Genomic DNA, 19,127 nt, shown 5'->3' with positions numbered 1-19,127 from the left:
ACAAATAGCTGTGAAAAGAAGAGAAGTGAAAAGCAAAGGAAAAAAGGAAAGATATACCCATTTGAATACGGAGTTCCAAAGAATAGCAAGGAGAGATAAGAAAGCCTTCCTCAGTGACCAATGCAAAGAAATGAGGAAAACAACAAAATGGGAAAGATTAGAGATCTCTTCAAGAAAATTAGAGATACCAAGGGAACATTTCATGCAAAGATGGGCTCGATAAAGGACAGAAATGGTATGGACCTAACAGAAGCAGAAGATATTAAGAAGAGGTGGCAAGAATACACAGAAGAACTGTACAAAAAAAGATCTTCATGACCCAGATAATCATGATGTGATCACTCACCTAGAGCCAGACATCCTGGAATGTGAAGTCAAGTGGGCCTTAGGAAGCATCACTACGAACAAAGCTAGTGGAGGTGATGGAATTCCAGTTGAGCTATTTCAAATCCTGAAAGATGATGCTGTGAAAGTGCTGCACTCAATATGCCAGCAAATTTGGAAAACTCAGCAGTGGCCACAGGACTGGAAAAGGTCAGTTTTCATTCCAATCCCAAAGAAAGCCAATGCCAAAGAATGCTCAAACTACTGCACAATTGCATTCATCTCACATGCTAGCAAAATACTGCTTAAAATTCTCCAAGTCAGCTTCAGAAATACGTGAACCATGAACTTCCTGATGTTCAAGCTGGATTGAGAAAAGGCAGAGGAACCAGAGATCAAATTGCCAACATCCGCTGGATCACTGAGAAAGAAAGAGAGTTCCAGAAAAACGTCTACTTCTGCTTTATTTACTATGCCAAAGCCTTAGACTGTGTGGATCACAATAAACTGTGGGAAATTCTGAAAGAGATAGGAATGCCAGACCACCTGACCTGCCTCTTGAGAAACCTGTATGCAAGTCAAGAAGCAACAGTCAGAACTGGACATGGAACAACAAACTGGTTCCAAATAGGAAAAGGAGTACGTCGAGGCTGTATATTGTCACCGTGCTTATTTAACTTATATGCAGAGTACATCATGCAAAATGCCAGGCTGGATGACGCACAAGCTGGAATCAAGATTTCCAGGAGAAATATCAATAACCTCAGATATACAGATGATACCACCTTTAAGGCAGAAAGTGAAAGAGGAGAGTGGACAGTTGGCTTAAAGCTCAACATTCAGAAAACTAAGATCTTGGCATCCGGTCCTATCACTTCATGGCAAATAGATGGGGAAACAATGGAAACCATGGCTGACATTATTTGGGGGGGCTCCAAAATCACTGCAGATGGTGATTGAAGCCATGAAGTTAAAAGGCGCTTACGCCTTGGAAGGAAAGTTATTACCAACCTAGACAGCATATTAAAAAGCAGAGATATTACTTTACCAGCAAAGGTCTGTCTAGTCAAGGCTATGGTTTTTCCAGTGGTCATTAATGGATGTGAGAGTTGGACTATAAAGAAAGCTGAGTGCCGAAGAATTGATGCTTTTGAGCTGTGGTGTTGGAGAAGACTCTTGAGAGTCCCTTGGACTGCAAGGAGATCCAACCAGTCCATCCTAAAGGAGATCAGTCCTGAGTGTTCATTGGAAGGACTGATGTTGAAGCTGAAACCCCAATATTTTGCCCACCTCATGTGAAGACTTGACTCATTTGAAAAGACCCTGATGCTGGCAAAGATTGAGGGCAGGAGGAGAAGGGGACGACAGAGGATGAGATGGTTGGATAGCATCACCGACTCAATGGACATGAATTTGGGTAAGCTCTGGGAGTTGGTGATGAATAGGGAGCCCTGGCATGCTGCAGTTCATGGGGTCACAAAGAGTCAGACATGACTGAGCTACTGAACTGAACTGAATCTTATTGAGGCTTGGTTTGTAATGAGTTGCTTCTCTCTTGTTGCTTTCAAGATTCTATCTTTGTCTTTGTCTCTGAGGTTCTATTCATTTTTCATTTATTTTTTTCCCCTTGGATTTGATAATTGACCGATGTTCGGGTTTACTGATTCTTCTGCCAGCTGAAGTCTGCTGTTGAGTCCCTCTTACAAATTTTTTCACTCAGTTACTATACTTTTCACCTCCAGAATTTCTATTTGACTTTTTCGTTTTTAAATAACTACTGTCTATTTGATGAGATGTTGTTCTCAAATCATTTCTTTTAGTTCTTTAGACATGGTTTTAATTCTTTAAAAAGCTTTGTAATAGCTAATTTAAAGCCCTTGTCTGCTGCTGCTGCTGCTGCTGCTAAGTCGCTTCAGTCGTGTCCGACTCTGTGCGACCCCATAGACGGCAGCCCACCAGGCTCCCCCGTCCCTGGGATTCTCCAGGCAAGAACACTGGAGTGGGTTGCTGTTTCCTCCTCCAATGCATGAAAGTGAAAAGTGAAGTGACGTCGCTCAGTCGTGTTCAACTCTTAGCGACCCCATGGACTGCAGCCCATCAGGCTCCTCCGTCCATGGGATTCTCCAGGCAAGAGTACTGGAGTGGGGTGCCATTGCCTTCTCCAAGCCCTTGTCTAGTAAGCCCTTGTCTAGTAAGTACAAATGTCTAGGCTTCTTTGGGGATAGTTTCTATTTAATGACTTTTCTGTCTACAGATCATACTTTTCTGTTTCTTTGAGTATCTCACCTTTTGCTTTTGTTTTTGTTATTGTTGCAAACTGGACATTTAAAATAATACAATGTGGCCACTGTGGCCGTCTGATTTCAGATTCCCTTCCTCCCCATGGCTAGTTGTTATTGCAGTTTGTTATTCATGTTGACACTACTACTATTGCCCTTTGTTTAATGAATTTCCTAAATAAATTGTGTGAAGTTTGTATTTTTTGTCATATGTTACTCTTGAAATCTTGCTTAGCTCAGTCATCAGCCAATGGTTGGACAAAAATTTTCTTAAAATGCCTTGAATCAGTCAGTATATCTCCCAGGCTTCACCAAAGGGTTTTATGTGCATGTTGGGGCATGCTTTCAATTATCCAGCAGGCAGCTTACAGTTCTGCCTTAGCCTTCAATTCCTGCTTGTATAGAGCTTCAAGATCAGTCAGAAGAGGGAGATTCAGGCCTTCTCAGGTCTTTCCTAAGCATGGGCCCAGTGTGCCCATGTGTATAACCTTCTAGTATCCTGGGAATATGACAGCGCTTTTCAAAGCCTACTGTGAACATCTCACTCCCCAGCTTTTGTTTTGAAGTGCTTGGTCAGCTTTTTGTTTGCCCCAGTTGTTTTTCCAATTCAGGCATCTGAGATATTAAGTAATTGCCCCTGATTGTTAACAAATGTCCTGGGGGAAAAACTGTTTGCACTGGGCAAGCTCTGAATCAGGTCAAAGGCAAGTTCTGTGAGTTAGAGTTTCCATGACTGTCAGACATGTTGGCTAATAATAATTCTCTAAGATTGGGGCTTTTTTGTGAGTTCCAAACAATTCTGTCCCCACAGTGATTACTACACTGATGAGGTTCAGTTGTTTCTTGATTATATTTTCTTTGGATTATTGCAAGCCTTGGGTTAATTTTGAGTTTTGAAAAGTGAGAGTTTTGGGGTTTTTTTGTTTTTGTTTTTGTTTTTTTTTGGCCAATGTTCTTATTGCTTTTATGAAAGAGGAAAGTTTCAGAAGACCTTACTTTACCATTCCAGAAGCAATTCCACTACAGTTGATTTTTGTATATAGTAAACCCACTCCAGTATGGCTCAATGGGTAGGGTCCACCTGGAATGCAGGAGACATAGGAGATGCAGTTTCAATCCCTGGGTCAAGAAGATCCCCTGGAGGAGGAAATGGCAACTCATTCCAGTACTCTTGCCTGAAAAATCCCATGGACAGAGGAGCCTGGTGGGCTACAGTCCAAAGGGTCCCAAAGAATCGGACGTGACTGAGCTACTAAGAAGTCCCCCTTTCTCTGAAGTTTTGCTTTCTGCAGTTTTACTCATTGTCAAACTGCAGTCTGAAAATATTACATAGAAAATTCCAGAAATAAACAACTTAATAAGCTTTACATTGCATGCTCTTCTGAGTAGCATGATAAATCTCACACCATCCCACTACTTCTTGCCTGGGATGTGCATCCTTCTTGTGCCAGCAGCTCCATGTTGCATATGCTACCAGCTCATTAGTCAGTCAGTAGCTGTCTCAATTTTCAGATTGTCATAGTATGGCACTGCTTGTGCTTAAATAACCTTAATTTTATTTATTAAATAAAATTATGTATATAGTGTCTCATCATCAAGAAAAGTATTTACTCCAAAGTTTGCCAAATATATTATCAGATTTGGGAAGTTTCATTCCTAGCTCATTAAGAACTTACTTTAAATCCAGTGACCACTGAATTCAGGTTATTTTTCTCCCATAATACCTTCACAAGGCATTTCTCCTTTTATCTGTACAAATAGTGAGTAACATTTATAGATTTTTATTTTTACATGTTAAGCCACCCCTTGCATCCCTAGAATATGTCCAACTTGGTCACAATATACATCATTTTTTAAAGTATGTTTCTAAGTTAAATTGTTATTTTGTTTGGATTTTTAAAAAATGTGTCCATAAAATATTTGGAAATATAATTTTCCCTTCTCATATTGTCCTTTTCTGACTTAAATATCACTTTTATATTAGAGTCATAAAGTAAGTTAGGAGATGTTTTCTTTTTTCCTCCTCTCAGAGAGAGATTATATAAGATTGGAATGATCTACTCCTTTTAAGTTTGGTAGAATTTACTGGTAATACTATTTGGGCACTTTATTTTTTGGGGGGAGATTTCAAATCTTATCTTCCATTTTCTCAACAATTATAGGTCTATTCATTCCTTCAGCTGCGTTTTGAGTCTATCTTTTTAGGATATTTTTTTATGGCTTCTTCCATTTGTCAAAGTTTTCAAATTACTGTCATAGAATTTTTATATTTTAATCTCTTTATGGATATAGCTATATCCTCTTTATCACTGATTCTTGTGTCTTCTTTTCCCACTTTAATCTCAGGAATTTATCTATTTTATCAGTTATCTTCAAAGAACATTCTCACAAGAACCTCTCTGTCCTGAACAGGTTTTTCCTCCAACTGCAGTATACCCATAAAAAAGAACATTCTTGGTTTATCAATATTTTATTGTACTTTCCTCTTACTTCATTGATTTGCTATTATTTTTACCATCATTTGTATTCTTCATATTTGGAATTTATTCTATTCCATTATTTATTTATTTTTGGCTACACTGAGTCTTCACTGCGGTACGTGGGATTTCTCTAGTTGCAACGAGTGGGAGCCACTCTCTAGTTCCGGTGCTCGGGGTTCTCACTTTGCAATGGCTTCTCCTGTTGCGGAGCACAGGCTCTAGAGTGTGAAGGTTCCGTAACTGTGACACATGGGCCCAGTAGTTGTGTGGCGCAGGCTTAGCTGCCCTGTGGCATGTGGAATCTTTCCAGACCAGGAATTGAACTCCTGTCCCTTGTACTGGATTCTTTACCACTGGACCACCAGAGAAGTCCTATTTGACTCCTTTTCAAACATAAAGGCTACTTAGCTGACTAATTTTTAGACTGATTTTTTTTCTAATATGAGCATTTAAAACTACAGATTTGCATACTATATAGTTTTATATACAGTACGCTTACTATTGTTTGTTCCAAGTGTTTTAAACATTTCCATTGTTAACCACCCCTCACCACACCCCCCCCCCAAAAAAAAAACAAAGACTTCCCTGGCAGTCCACTAGATAAGACTCTGTGCTACCAATACAGGGGGCGTAGATCCAATCCCTGGTCAGCAAACTAAGATCCTGCATGCCATGTGCATGGCCAAAAGTAAATAAATAAAATTAAAATTTACACTGTGATTTCTTCTTTGACCCAAAGAAGGGGGTTTTTAATTCTCTAAAGGACATCTTTTGTTTGCTTTATTGACTTGTACTTAACAACACTCTGGTGAGATGATATGGTTGGTACAATTCAGTTTTTTGATCTAAGACTGGCATTTATGGACTGATATATTAGTTTTTGAAAATATTTCATGTATGCTTAGAAAGAATATACATTTCCTAGCTGTTTAGTTGAACTATTTGTTGAATTAAACTTTTTTAAAAATTTCTAAATCTTTGCTATTTTTCTATTTTCTGCTTCATCTATTAATAATTGAAGAGAAGTATGTTGAAATCTCCTAATGACGATGTTTCTCAATTTTTCTATGTTATACTTTTGGTAATGTTTACAAGCTTAGTTGGCTGATTTTAATCTCTGAGAAACCTGAGGGCCTAAACTGAGGACACTTTCTTCCACAAAGTGGGAGATGCAAATATTTTTCTGGAAGAATCTCCCAGAAACTAGGAACTTTATGGACCCAGATGATTTTAGCCAGGATTCCTGGCTTAACATGGAAGCTATGGTTAGTTTTCCTTTGGTGCTGATCCCACACTTACATTTCAATTACTGGCCCAAGTATGCAAAAAGCACAACCCTATGAAGTTACGTACTGTTAATTTCTAAATCAGAGTTGAGCAAACTGAGGAACAGAAAGGTTAAGCACCTTAGGACATGGCATTCAAACCTAATCAGAACGGCTCCCAAGTTTGTGCTCTTAACTACTAGACCATGTTAGCTCTTACTGTTTTCAGTCTCTCCACACCAAAAAAAAAAAAAAACGGCCGCATGAAAATGGGGACTTTTATAGTGACATAGCTCTAGTCCTTTGGCATATAATAATAGATACTCAACAAATATTTGATGAACAAATAAAAGAGGAGGCCAATATAGCCAGAAGAGGAAATGAACGCTTAAACTTGAACTACACACAAGCTGCCCTAAATAAACACTGCAAACTCAGAGCAAATCTACTCCAGCCGTTATCTTATCACCCATGTGATGACTGAATTGCATAGTTCCAGCTACGGAGTCCAAAATCCTGGAGTCATCCTTCTCTCATGTGCCTTCATGCCCCATATTTTATCGATCTGAATAGCTCTAAATTTGTCCACCTCTCCACCCTCACTGCCACTACACCTTAGATAAGGTCACCATCTCCCATGGGTTAATGCAATAACCTAATTGTTTTCCCTACTTTCCACCTTTCAGTCTCCCCTTTTCTTTCTCCACACTGCAAGCCAAGTGATCTTCTGAAAGTAAAGTCTGGTCATTTTGCCTTTTAAACAATTCTTCTCTGGCTCCAGATACACTACCCTTGGAATAATTTATTGAAGCATTCAAAACCTGTTCTAATCTCATCCTTGTTTGCCCCTTCAACTTAAACTCTTCCTGATTTCCACTATACCCTATGCTCTAGCCTGAATAAGTACTTGAACTTCCTCAAAGTGCCATCTTCTCTCATCCTCTGCCTTTCACACACTTCTGTTTCCCTGTGCTTAGTTCTGGTTCTCCCATCACTTTGTTGTTGTTTAATCTTAAAGTCGTGTCCAACACTTTTGCAGTCCCCCATGGACTGCAGCCTTCCAAGCTCCTCTGTCCATGGGATTTCCCAGGAAAGAATACTAGAGTGGGTTGCCCTTTCTTTCTCCAGGCGATCTTCCCGGCCCAGAGATCAAACTTGCATCTCCTGCATTGCAAGCAGATGCTTTACCGCTGAGCCGCCAGGGAAGACCCTCCCATCACTTGGCTAACTGCTGTTTGTCTTTTGGGTCTCATTTTTCCTGAAATACCAAAGACAGGTTTGTCATCTCTGCTGTGAGCACTCATAGTACCCCAGTCTTCGTTCTATCAGAACACCTCTGTTGTGGTATAATCTGTTTGCCCATCTGTCCCATTAAATGCTGTATGCTCTTGTGAACAAACACCATTATCTACTGTGTTCAGCCATATACTTTCATTATCTAGAATAGGTTCTGACAGATACACGGCAATTATATTATTTGGAAAATTAAATGAAGCCCCATTTTATTGGTGAAGATGTGCTTAAAGTTGTTAAATGGTAGAGCACATATCCAAATTCAAGTGAGTCTGGTTCCACAACACATGTACTTTAATGTACAGACCCCCTTCAAAAGGGGAAGATAAAAATTCTTCTGATCATTGGGTTGATAAAATTATCTTATTTGTAATGCTACTAACATTGTAATGCCATTGCTATATTAGATACAGTACTACTAAACAATCACTGTAAACAAACATTAATTTATAATTATATAATTGTAATTTATAACTATGAATTAATGCTGTGATCAGATTAGTGCTATAACAGCAAATATGCTTATCCTATTACATACTTTTTTTCTACTTGAACTAATACTGAATTTGTTTTTACAGTGTTTAGATTATGCCATAAAATCATCTGGTCTACGTTTACCTAAACCTATTATCTACATATTAAGTATTCTTCCATATTCTTCACTAGCCTGTGTCTTTAAACCCATCCTAGTTTGTGTCTGCGTTAATTTTAATCCAATACAAATGCAAAGTACTTTCCTTTTAAAAGAATGGTCATCCTCAATATAAAAAAAGTACTTTATCTATTTTAGATTGTCAATTAAAAACAAATACAAGATATGTAAAATTCTCCTACAGAACTAGTTATCTCTAATAATATGCACACATGAACACAGATATCTAAGACTTATTTTGCAATCTCAATTAAACATACACACACACACACACACACACACACCCCACCCCGCCAAAGCAATTGTCACACAAACAAGCTGGGGCCTGGGCAAATTTTTCAGATGCCTCCTGTTCCTTCAGGAAGACTTGAGACTTCTTCAACAATGTTCCTTAAGAAACTCTGGCCTTGCCCCAAACTTCCCCAGGGCAGTCTGTCTAGAGAAAACATAATGGAGATATGACCAGGACCAGCAAGTTCCACTAGGCTAGGCCTGTTCTACAGAAGCTCAGACAGAGATTGCTTCAAGTCCTCTAAAGTGATTTGGCAAAACAGCCCTTCTAATATTTAGATATCACCTTCTAACATTTAGAAGATTCTACGTAGCTGCTAAAGCCCAGAAATTGATGAAATCAAATCAGAACATGAAGGCACCATTATTCTAGAGTCTGGTAACAATTACAGATCCATCTCCTTCAGAGATTTCCTATTATTTTGACTATTCATCAGAATGAGTAAGATTATACCATGACATTATCAGAAATATAATTTTCCACCCACTCCCATTCATTGATGGAGACAAACAAGGATTAGTGAAAGTCCTCAAGTAAATATAGAATATGTTGTACATTTTCCCCTGTGTGTTTGGTGAAAGGAAGGAAAAAAAATCAGGCAAAATTCTTGGTTGATATAAAGTCCTAAATTATACAATTGTATCCTCTCTTAATCTCGTCGATTATAAAGTCCTAGATTATACAATTGTATCCTCTCTTAATCTCTTCGATTAAGTGTACAAGTGGCTCCCAAGTCTGTGGTATTCAATCATTTTGCCGTCCCCCTCCCCCCAAAAAAATCTGGAAACTCACACACTGACTACTAAAATGTGTTAAGTTTAATAGTTGCAAATATGTAGTTTCTGGCATATTGTACAGTGTGTTATTTGCGCATTAAATAGATTATTGTCAAAACCTTGGCACTTGAGCTCATTCAGTTTTTGGAAAATGGCCACCATATAACTGGCCAGTTCTCACTATCAGAAAAGGTGCGACCTCATTTGAATTTGAAAGGGAACAGAATATGTCACCCCAAAACATGCCATTTGGCATACTGTTTACTTTGAATTAATATTATTTAAGAAATAGCTGGTATAAGAAGAACACTCTATAACTCGCCACTCAAAAAAAAAAAAAAAAAAAGAAGAACACTCTGATTTTCTGATTTCCTTTGCCCCCATGACAGCAGAACATAAGTCTCCCACTGGGAAAGTACACTCCCAGTACCAGGAGGCTAGAAGGCATCCTTATCATCATAGATAGGGAGTTTAGGACTGACAAGGCTGTATAAACATATCTTGTTACTTCTTTACTGATTTGCCACCCAAGCCCATTTTGTCAATTCTTCACAAATGTATTGTTTCCTTGTCTAGAAGGTAAAAAGCTGCCTGCTTAGGTCACTTCTTTGAGTGTCATATTTTTATGGCTCGCATATGTATGAAATTGTTTTTCTGATGTTAATCTGTCTTACATCAATTTAATTATTATTATTAATTATTAGACCAACCACAGAGCTTAGAAGCGAAGAAGGGAAAAGTTTTCTTTCCCTACAAAGCAGTGAAAAACATTCCTGTTATAACCTATTCCTGTCTCCTTCCAAATTTCTCTCTCTGAGGCAATGCATTCTGGATGTTTCTCTTTGGACTGTTTGCCAAACATTTTGATAGCATGGAGCAGCACACCAAAGTAAGAACAGGGATGAGTGAGGTAGCCTTTCTTTTGTAAAGAAGGAGAAGGGAATAAACAAGGACCTACTGCACAGCAAGGGAACTATATCTTGTAATAACCTATAATGGAAAAGAACCTGAAAAAAGATATATAAATATATATATACATATATATATAATATATATGAATCACTTTGTTATATACCTGAAACACAACATCGTAAAGCAACTATACTTCAAAAAAAGGATTTTTTTTTAAAGACAAAGATGAGATTTAAGTCCTGAGGCATCCACACATCTTACAAGAGCTCATTCTAAATTCGAGGTATATTTTGCAAACTGAGGATTTGCAAAATTAGTCCTTAAAACTATACTACCATGTGAGAATGAAGATTACCTGTCCCAGAGCATTGCACCTACCTTTGCTGAAGATAGGATAATAAAATATCTCCAAGATTTCTAAAATTTCCATTTGAGTTATAGAAGCTGTCACATTACAATTCAAAGGAAACAATCTGGGTTCTGAGGTTAAATAGAAATGCTCCATGGCATAAATTTTACAGATTTTTTTCTGAAGTAAGAGTTAAAACAAAAGGATTAAATGTTAATTAATCTCAGAATACTTATGCTTAAATTTACATACACACCCAATGATGGTAGAGCTGTTTGATACAGTAAGGTTCAGTTGGAACAGCTAATATAATACTTATGTAATCCAATTAAACTTTGAGCTTAGTTGCCAGTTATGATTTCTCACAATTTTTTGTATTTATCTTATTTTTAATTTTTTTTTTTTTTTTTGGCCACATCTTGTGGCTTACAAGATCTCAGTTACCCAACCAGGGATTGAACCATGGCCATGGCAGTGAGAGCATCAAGTCCTTACCACTAAATAACCAGGGAATTCCCACAATTTGTTTTTTATTTTTTAAGATTTATTTATTTTTGCTCCACTGGGTCTTCATTGTTGAGTGCTGTGGCGAGCGTGGGATACTCTCTAGTTGAAGGTGCAAGGATTTCTCATTGCAGTGGCTTCTCTTGTGGAACACCCACTCCTGAGCCAGGGCTTCAGTAGCTATGGCTCATGGGCTTAGTTGCCCTGTGGCATGTGGAATCTCCCCAGTCCATGGATGGAACCCATGTCCCCTGCACTGGCAGATGGGTTCTCAAGCACAAAACCACCAGGGAAGCCCCTCAATTTGTTTTTTAATGGTTACAATTTTTGGTCACCAACAACTGTCTCATCAGTCTTAACAATAACACTGCCTTGTATTAAAAAATTTATTCCACAGTGTCAAAAGTAAATTTAAAACTGCAAGTATCTTCAGGAAGAAAAAGATTCAGAGAGAAGAAAGTGAATAAAATACAAGCAGTCAAAAGAAAATTTATGGATAAAAAAATTCAAAACCCCGACATGGACTCAACACAATTCTGCCAAATTACCAAATTCCTGTCTTTGTTATTTAAAATGTCTTATTTTGGCATGATTTCTTAAATACCAATTTTCTTCACATTTTAAAAAGGACATAAAAACCTGAAGTAATAGTGAAGAAAGGCAAGTTACAGACTGTGTTCTCTGAAGTCCTTTACACCATGCAGGAGAGTTTTGTTCAGTAGAAGTCCAGATTATAATCTAGACTATAATCTATAAACGTTATTTTCTGCAGCAATCCAAAATAGACTATCCAAAACCTAAATATACTATTTTTACTTATTAATACATGACTGATTTTGTCCCAGGGTTTGAGGCACAAAGGTATTGGCACTTTAAAATAACAAACAAACAAGAATGGCGTTAGGGTTACGGTCATCTACATTACTCCTTTTGAATAGAAATGCTAGTACACCACCGCCAGTATCTACTACACACCCAATTCTTTGAGGCCAAGTTGGGAAAACAAATAATCATAAAGAAGACAGCAGAGAAATTTGTTTCTTTTCTTGAAAAAAAAAAAAAAGTATGAATGGCTCACAGAAATACTTAACATTATAACTAGCTTCATGATTTTCAATAGTTTTATAGTTTATAGTTAGTTTTATGTAACAGTATCTCATGTGCTTAGTTGTATCCTACTCTTTGGGACCCTTTGGACTGTGGCCGGCCAGGCTCCTCTGTCAATCAGATTTTTCAGGCAAGAATACTGGAGTGGGTTGCCATTTCCTCCTCCAGGGAATCTTCCTGATCCAGGGACTGAACCCACACCTCCTGTGTCTCCTGCATTCTAGGAAGATTCTTAACATGCTGAGCCACTGGGAAAGCCCTAAAATATCTCATAGGTTTTTAAATTTTATTTATTTTTAATTAGAGGAAAATTGCTTTACAATGTTGTGTTGGTTTCTGCCATATATCAACATGAATCAGCCATAGGTACACGTATGTCCCCTCCCTCTTGAACCTCCCTCCTACTTCTCACCCCATAGCACCCCTCTAGGTTGTCACAGAGAACCAGATTTGAGCTCCCTATATCATGCAGCAAATTTCCACTGGCTAATTTTACATTCTCATAGGTAATTGATGTTGTTTTGTCGTTGTTTCTTTGCTATGTCTGATGTTCAAGCTGGTTTTAGAAAAGGCAGAGGAACCAGAGATCAAATTGCCAACATCCGCTGGATCATGGAAAAAGCAAGAGAGTTCCAGAAAAACATCTATTTCTGCTTTATTGACTATGCCAAAGCCTTTGACTGTGTGGATCACAATAAACTGTGGAAAATTCTGAAAGACATGGGAATACCAGACCACCTGATCTGCCTCTTGAGAAATCTGTATGCAGGTCAGGAAGCAACAGTTAGAACTGGACATGGAACAACAGACTGGTTCCAAATAGGAAAAGGAGTACGTCAAGGCTGTATATTGTCACCCTGCTTATTTAACTTATATGCAGAGTACATCATGAGAAACGCTGGACTGGAAGAAACACAAGCTGGAATCAAGATTGCGGGGAGAAATATCAATAACCCCAAATATGTAGATGACACCACCCTTATGGCAGAAAGTGAAGAGGAACTCAAAAGCCTCTTGATGAAAGTGAAAGTGGAGAGTGAAAAAGTTGCCTTAAAGCTCAACATTCAGAAAATGAAGATCATGGCATCCGGTCCCACCACTTCCTGGGAAATAGGTGGGGAAACAGTGGAAACAGTGTCAGGCTTTATTTTTCTGGGCTCCAAAATCACTGCAGATGGTGACTGCAGCCATGAAATTAAAAGACGCTTACTCCTTGGAAGGAAAGTTATGACCAACCTAGATAGCATATTCAAAAGCAGAGACATTACTTTGCCAATAAAGGTCCATCTAGTCAAGGCTATGGTTTTTCCTGTGGTCATGTATGGATGTGAGAGTTGGACTGTGAAGAAAGCTGAGTGCCGAAGAATTGATGCTTTTGAACTGTGGTGTTGGAGAAGATTCTTGAGAGTCCTTTGGACTTCAAGGAGATCCAACCAGTCCATTCTGAAGGAGATCAGCCCTGGGTGTTCTTTGGAAGGAATGATGCTAAAGCTGAAACTCCAGTACTTTGGCCAACTCATGCAAAGAGCTGACTCATTGGAAAAGACTTTGATGCTGGGAGGGATTGGGGGCAGGAGGAGAAGGGGATGACAGAGGATGAGATGGCTGGATGGCATCACTGACTTGATGGACATGAGTCTGGGTGAACTCTGGGAGTTGGTGATGGACAGGGAGGCCTGGCGTGCTGCAATTCACGGGGTCGCAAAGAGTCGGACTGATCTGATTTCATCTGATCTGATCTGATTTGCTATGTCATGTCCATCTCTTTGTGACCCCAGGGACTGTAGCCCTCAAGGCTCCATGGGATTATCCAGCAAGAATACTGGAGTGGGTTGCCATTTTCTTCTCCACGGGATCTTCCTAACGCAGGATCAAACCCCTGTCTCTGGCACTGACTGGGCTGGCAGACAGATTATTTACCGCTGAGCCACCAGGGATGACTGAAGACTAAAATTTTACCTCTACAATTTACTCATCTTTCTTAAAAGTTTTCATCTCAAATGCAAGACAATTGAATTTGTCTCTTTTTAGTTCTTTCCTGTATATGTAATTGTTTAATATCCATGACTGAGTCTGAACATCATTATAACTGTTACATCTGAGCTCATTACTTCAAAGAAGTAACAAAGTTGTTTTGTAAAGAAGCTGATAATCCACAAAAGACTAATAAATTAAGTATTGTTTGTCTAACATTACTTACACTAAGCACAGATGAATACTTATTGGCAAGGTTGTTTTAAAGGGCCTTTCTGGACACTAAAAACATATCAAAAATGAAATTTTATTATCTCAAAATACTATTATAGGTTAAACTTAAGGGTCCTTAAATGTTGACAATGTAAGTCCTAGACTATTCTATCAGTAAAACAAAAAAATCACTTTATAATACACTTACAGTAATTTCAACAATCTATTTCACTTCCCTTAAAAAAAAAAAAAGACATTAAATTGCTAATCTACTCCCCTTCCGGGCTGTTTTCTATATGAAAAATATCAGCATAGTGCAATCACAACAGAGTGAGGTCAAGGGGTGCATTCCTAATTTGCATCCCAAATCTGAGTCATCAGCCTCTAGAGGGGTTACTGGCAACTGGCATGACACCAGCCTATACATTTGAGTGAATTACTGAAGATAAGGTTTGGGGCTAATTTAAATAATGTAACTGATGTTACTGGATCCACAAGAAGAGAGAATTCCATGGGTCATGATAATTAGCTGAAAAATTGCTCAAGACACACTGTTCCATTTAACTATGCTTATGGGAATTTCAAAGACAGCTACTACCTTAGAAACTCACAATAGTGGAGAGAAAGTAAAATAATACAAAATTAAAAATTCACATAAAAGGGAATTCCCAGGTGGTTCAGCGGTTAAGTATCCACCTTTCAATTCAGGAGACCTGGTTCCATCCCGGCTCTGAGAACTAAGAACCCCACATGGGGGAGGAGGGTGCAGCCACAGGGAACTATGCCAAGTAGCCACAATTACTGAGCCTGCTCCAAGCAGAAAGATCCAGCCTTAGGCAACTAAGACCCAAGGCAGTCAAATAGATAATTTAAAGAAAAATCAGTAAAGATTCTCACGTGGTGGTTTAGTCCCTTAGTCTTGTATGACTCTTTGAGACCCCATGGACTGTAGCCCGCCAGGCTCCTCTGTCCATGGGATTTCTCCAGGCAGGAATATTGGAGTGGGTAGCCATTTCCTTCTCCATGGGAATCTTCCCCACCCAGGTAGTAAACCCGGGTCTCCTGCACTGCAAGCGGATTCTTTATCGACTGAGCCACTAAGATTCCCATCAGTTCAGTTCAGTCGCTCAGTTGTGTCCAACTCTTTGTGACCCCATGAATCACAGCACGCCAGGCCTCCCTGTCCATCACCAACTCCCGGAGTTCACCCAGACTCACGTCCATCAAGTCAGTGATGCCATCCAGCCATCTCATCTTCTGTCATCCCCTTCTCCTCCTGCCCCCAATCCCTCCCAGCATCAGAGTCTTTTCCTCTTTGCATGAGGTGGCCAAAGTACTGGGGTTTCAGCTTTAGCATCATTCCTTCCAAAGAAATCCCAGGGCTGATCTCCTTCAGAATGGACTGGTTGGATCTCCTTGCAGTCCAAGGGACTCTCAAGAGTCTTCTCCAACACCACAGTTCAAAAGCATCAATTCTTTGGCGCTCAGCCTTCTTCACAGTCCAACTCTCACATCCATACATGACCACAGGAAAAACCATAGCCTTGACTAGATGGACCTTTATTGGCAAAGTAATGTCTCTGCTTTTGAATATGCTATCTAGGTTGGTCATAACTTTCCTTCCAAGGAGTAAGCGTCTTTTAATTTCATGGCTGCAGTCACTAAGCCATGCCAACAAGGTAATGTCATCAGAGTCGGACACGACTGAGCAACTGAACTAACTAGAAGAGTTTAAGGATTAGAACGTTACAGGTGGCAGGGCAGGCCACGCCAGAAGAAAAACAACTCCTGCCCACCCACCCCTAGCTGAGGCACAACCCCACTCAGAGATGCTGCAGGCAAGAGATTAACCAACCCTATCAGATTTTACACCCTAGGTCGCTCTACTCTTCCTGCCAAAGCATCCCCACGGGGGATGAAACGATTTCCCCCAGATCACCACCCCGGATCACTCTCCCCTAGCGGGTAGCCGGGACACCAGCCTCTCGGTGATTCACAGGCGCTGCCACCAACTAAGCCCCTGGCGGACCGCCCCCATCCCCGTCCCCAGAGACCAAGCTGTCCGCTCCCCAAGGCTCCCTCCCGCCCAGCCCAAGCCGCCAGGGCTCCCGGCTTGCAGCCAACCATCACCCAACTAACCGATGTCCGCGGCTCCCGGCGCCGCGTGTGCGTGTGCGTGGGCGGGACAGACCCGAATGGCGCTGGGCAGAGCTCACCTCTGCACCACGCGCTCCGCACGCAGCCGGTGTTCTCCAGAGTTCCGCACGCACCGGTTCGCAGCGGTGGAACCGGTGGGTGCCGCCGCCTTATACCCCGCCGCCGGGCCGGAGCTGGCACGCAGTGGGCGGAGTCGGCCCTCCGGGCCACCCCCCTGCCCCCTCCCCACAGGCGCTAACTGCACTGTGGCGCCCTCTCGGCCGCGGGGCGTCGGCTCCGGCCCCTCCAGGTGTTCCTCCGCCACCTCCAGGTCCCACCGGCACACTTGCGTGACGCCAGTGTCCGCCTCTCCCTGAGTCTCTGGAGGAGAAAAGGGGAAAGCCGCCAAGGACGGATGGGGCGTGCCCCCAGGGCCCTGATTCAGGTTTGAGGGGCGATGGTGCGGGGAGGAGCGGGGGACTGATGGAAGTGGGGGACCCGGCGGAGTTTGAATGGGTGCGGGTGTACCTTAGACCGCGGAAGAGGCCGAGGGCCAGAGGTTAGGAGGTGGGCTGTGACCTGGCCACTGGTGTTCAGTGACCTCAGGGAAGTCACTCAAAACCCTCAGGGCCTGTTTCCGCTCTTTAAAATGGCAACAGTAATATTGGCGACCTCATTTAGATTTTAATGGTCTTTGAGGGATGGTAGGTACATGGAGGTCGGGAAAGAAGAGCAAGTCAGAGGGTGGCAAGATTGGTCCAGAAGGGTAGGGGTGGGTGTGTGTGTGTAAGAAACATGGAGTAATGCAGAGGCCAAATTTCTGTGGACACAGTATTTAGGACATGATGTAATTATGGTTGGCAGTTTCAGGGTGGGGTGGTGGTGGTGTTGATTATATTACTAAGCACTTCACGTGAACCTTCATGACCCTGTGAAGTAGGTTCTGTTGACAGTTGACAGATAAAGAATCCGAGGCTCAGAGAGAAGCTGAGTAACTTTACAGAAGTCACTGACCTAGTAGTGGCCAACCTTTGAATTCAGACTTCAGAGGCCGATTTTCTCATAAGAGCCTTGGTTCTTAAGCAAGTCCAGATACCAAAGTGTATCTGTTAAAAGTTATATAATTTTTATTTAAGAAATACCAAAAAAGTATGTCGAAGGCCCTTGTCGTCGAAGAATTTAGAAATTCTTTGTGACTGCTGAGATACAAATCAGCCTACATTTGCTGAGCATTTGCTCATGCCAGGACCTGTCCTACTGCTCCTCTCTCTGTCTCTCTGTCTCTCTCTCAGTTCAGTTCAGTTCAGTTCAGTCGCTCAGTCGTGTCCGCCTCTTTGCGACCCTATGAATCACAGCACGCCAGGCCTCCCTGTCCATCACCAACTCCCGGAGTTCACCCAGACTCACGTCCATCGAGTCAGTGATGCCATCCAGCCATCTCATCCTCTGTCATCCCCTTCTCCTCCTGCCCCCAATCCCTCCCAGCATCAGAGTCTTTTCCAATGAGTCAACTCTTCGCATGAGGTGGCCAAAGTACTGGAGTATCAGCTTTAGCATCATTCCTTCCAAAGAACACCCAGGGCTGATCTCCTTCAGAATGGACTGGTTGGATCTCCTTGCAGTCCAAGGGACTCTCAAGAGTCTTCTCCAACACCACAGTTCAAAAGCATCAATTCTTCGGCACTCAGCCTTCTTCACAGTCCAACTCTCACATCCATACATGACCACAGGAAAAACCATAACCTTGACCAGACGAACCTTTGTTGGCAAAGTAATGTCTCTGCTTTTGAACGTGCTGTCTAGGTTGGTCATAACTTTCCTTCCAAGGAGTAAGCGTCTTTTAATCTCATGGCTGGAATCACCATCTGCAGTGATTTTGGAACCCAAAAAAATAAAGTCTGACACTGTTTCCACTGTTTCCCCATCTATTTCCCATGAAGTGATGGGACCAGATGCATGATCTTTGTTTTCTGAATGTTGAGCTTTAAGGCGACTTTTTCACTCTCCACTTTCACTTTCATCAAGAGGCTTTTAGTTCCTCTTCACTTTCTGCCCTAAGGGTGGTGTCATCTGCATATCTGAGGTTATTGATATTTCTCCCCGCAATCTTGATTCCAGCTTGTGTTTCTTCCAGTCCAGCGTTTCTCATGATGTACTCTGCATATATGTTAAATAAGCAGGGTGACAATATACAGCCTTGACGAACTCCTTTTCCTATATGGAACCAGTCTATTGTTCCATGTCCAGTTTTAACTGTTGCTTCCTGACCTGCATACAGATTTCTCAAGAGGCAGGTCAGGTGGTCTGGTAGTCCCATCTCTTTCATAATTTTCCACAGTTTATTGTGATCCACACAGTCAAAGGCTTTGGTATAGTCAATAAAGCAGAAATAGATGTTTTTCTGGAACTCTCTTGCTTTTTCCATGATCCGGCAGATGTTGGCAATTTGATCTCTGGTTCCTCTGCCTTTTCTAAAACCAGCTTGAACATCAGGAAGTTCACGGTTCACATATTGCTGACGCCTGCCTTGGAGAATTTTGAGCATTACTTTACTAGCGTGTGAGATGAGTG

At 41.0% G+C, this 19,127-nt stretch overlaps 1 protein-coding gene and 1 long non-coding RNA gene across 5 annotated transcripts in view; one reads left to right on the top strand and one right to left on the bottom strand.

Annotated features, from left to right (window-relative positions):
• Positions 1-16,726, bottom strand: part of LOC102405458 (monocarboxylate transporter 1) — a 58,604-nt gene extending 41,878 nt beyond the window's left edge. For 3 of the 4 annotated variants that reach the window (XM_006071513.4, XM_025288068.3, XR_006551737.2), the window contains exon 1: positions 16,560-16,683. The gene's annotated coding sequence lies outside the window, so the exon portion shown is untranslated. Of the gene's footprint in view, positions 1-16,559 lie in introns of all 4 variants that reach the window. The other variant, XM_025288066.3, reaches the window with a different exon arrangement.
• Positions 16,727-16,868: 142 nt separating this feature from the next.
• The window catches only part of LOC102405806, a 68,164-nt gene continuing 65,905 nt past the window's right edge, over positions 16,869-19,127 (top strand). The window contains exon 1 of the long non-coding RNA XR_006551743.1: positions 16,869-17,001. This is a non-coding gene — a long non-coding RNA (uncharacterized LOC102405806). The remainder of the gene's footprint in view (positions 17,002-19,127) is intronic.

This window comes from Bubalus bubalis, chromosome 6, assembly GCF_019923935.1.
Source record: "Bubalus bubalis isolate 160015118507 breed Murrah chromosome 6, NDDB_SH_1, whole genome shotgun sequence".
NCBI classification, from domain to species: domain Eukaryota; kingdom Metazoa; phylum Chordata; class Mammalia; order Artiodactyla; family Bovidae; genus Bubalus; species Bubalus bubalis.
This window is presented reverse-complemented; position numbering and strand designations above follow the sequence as displayed.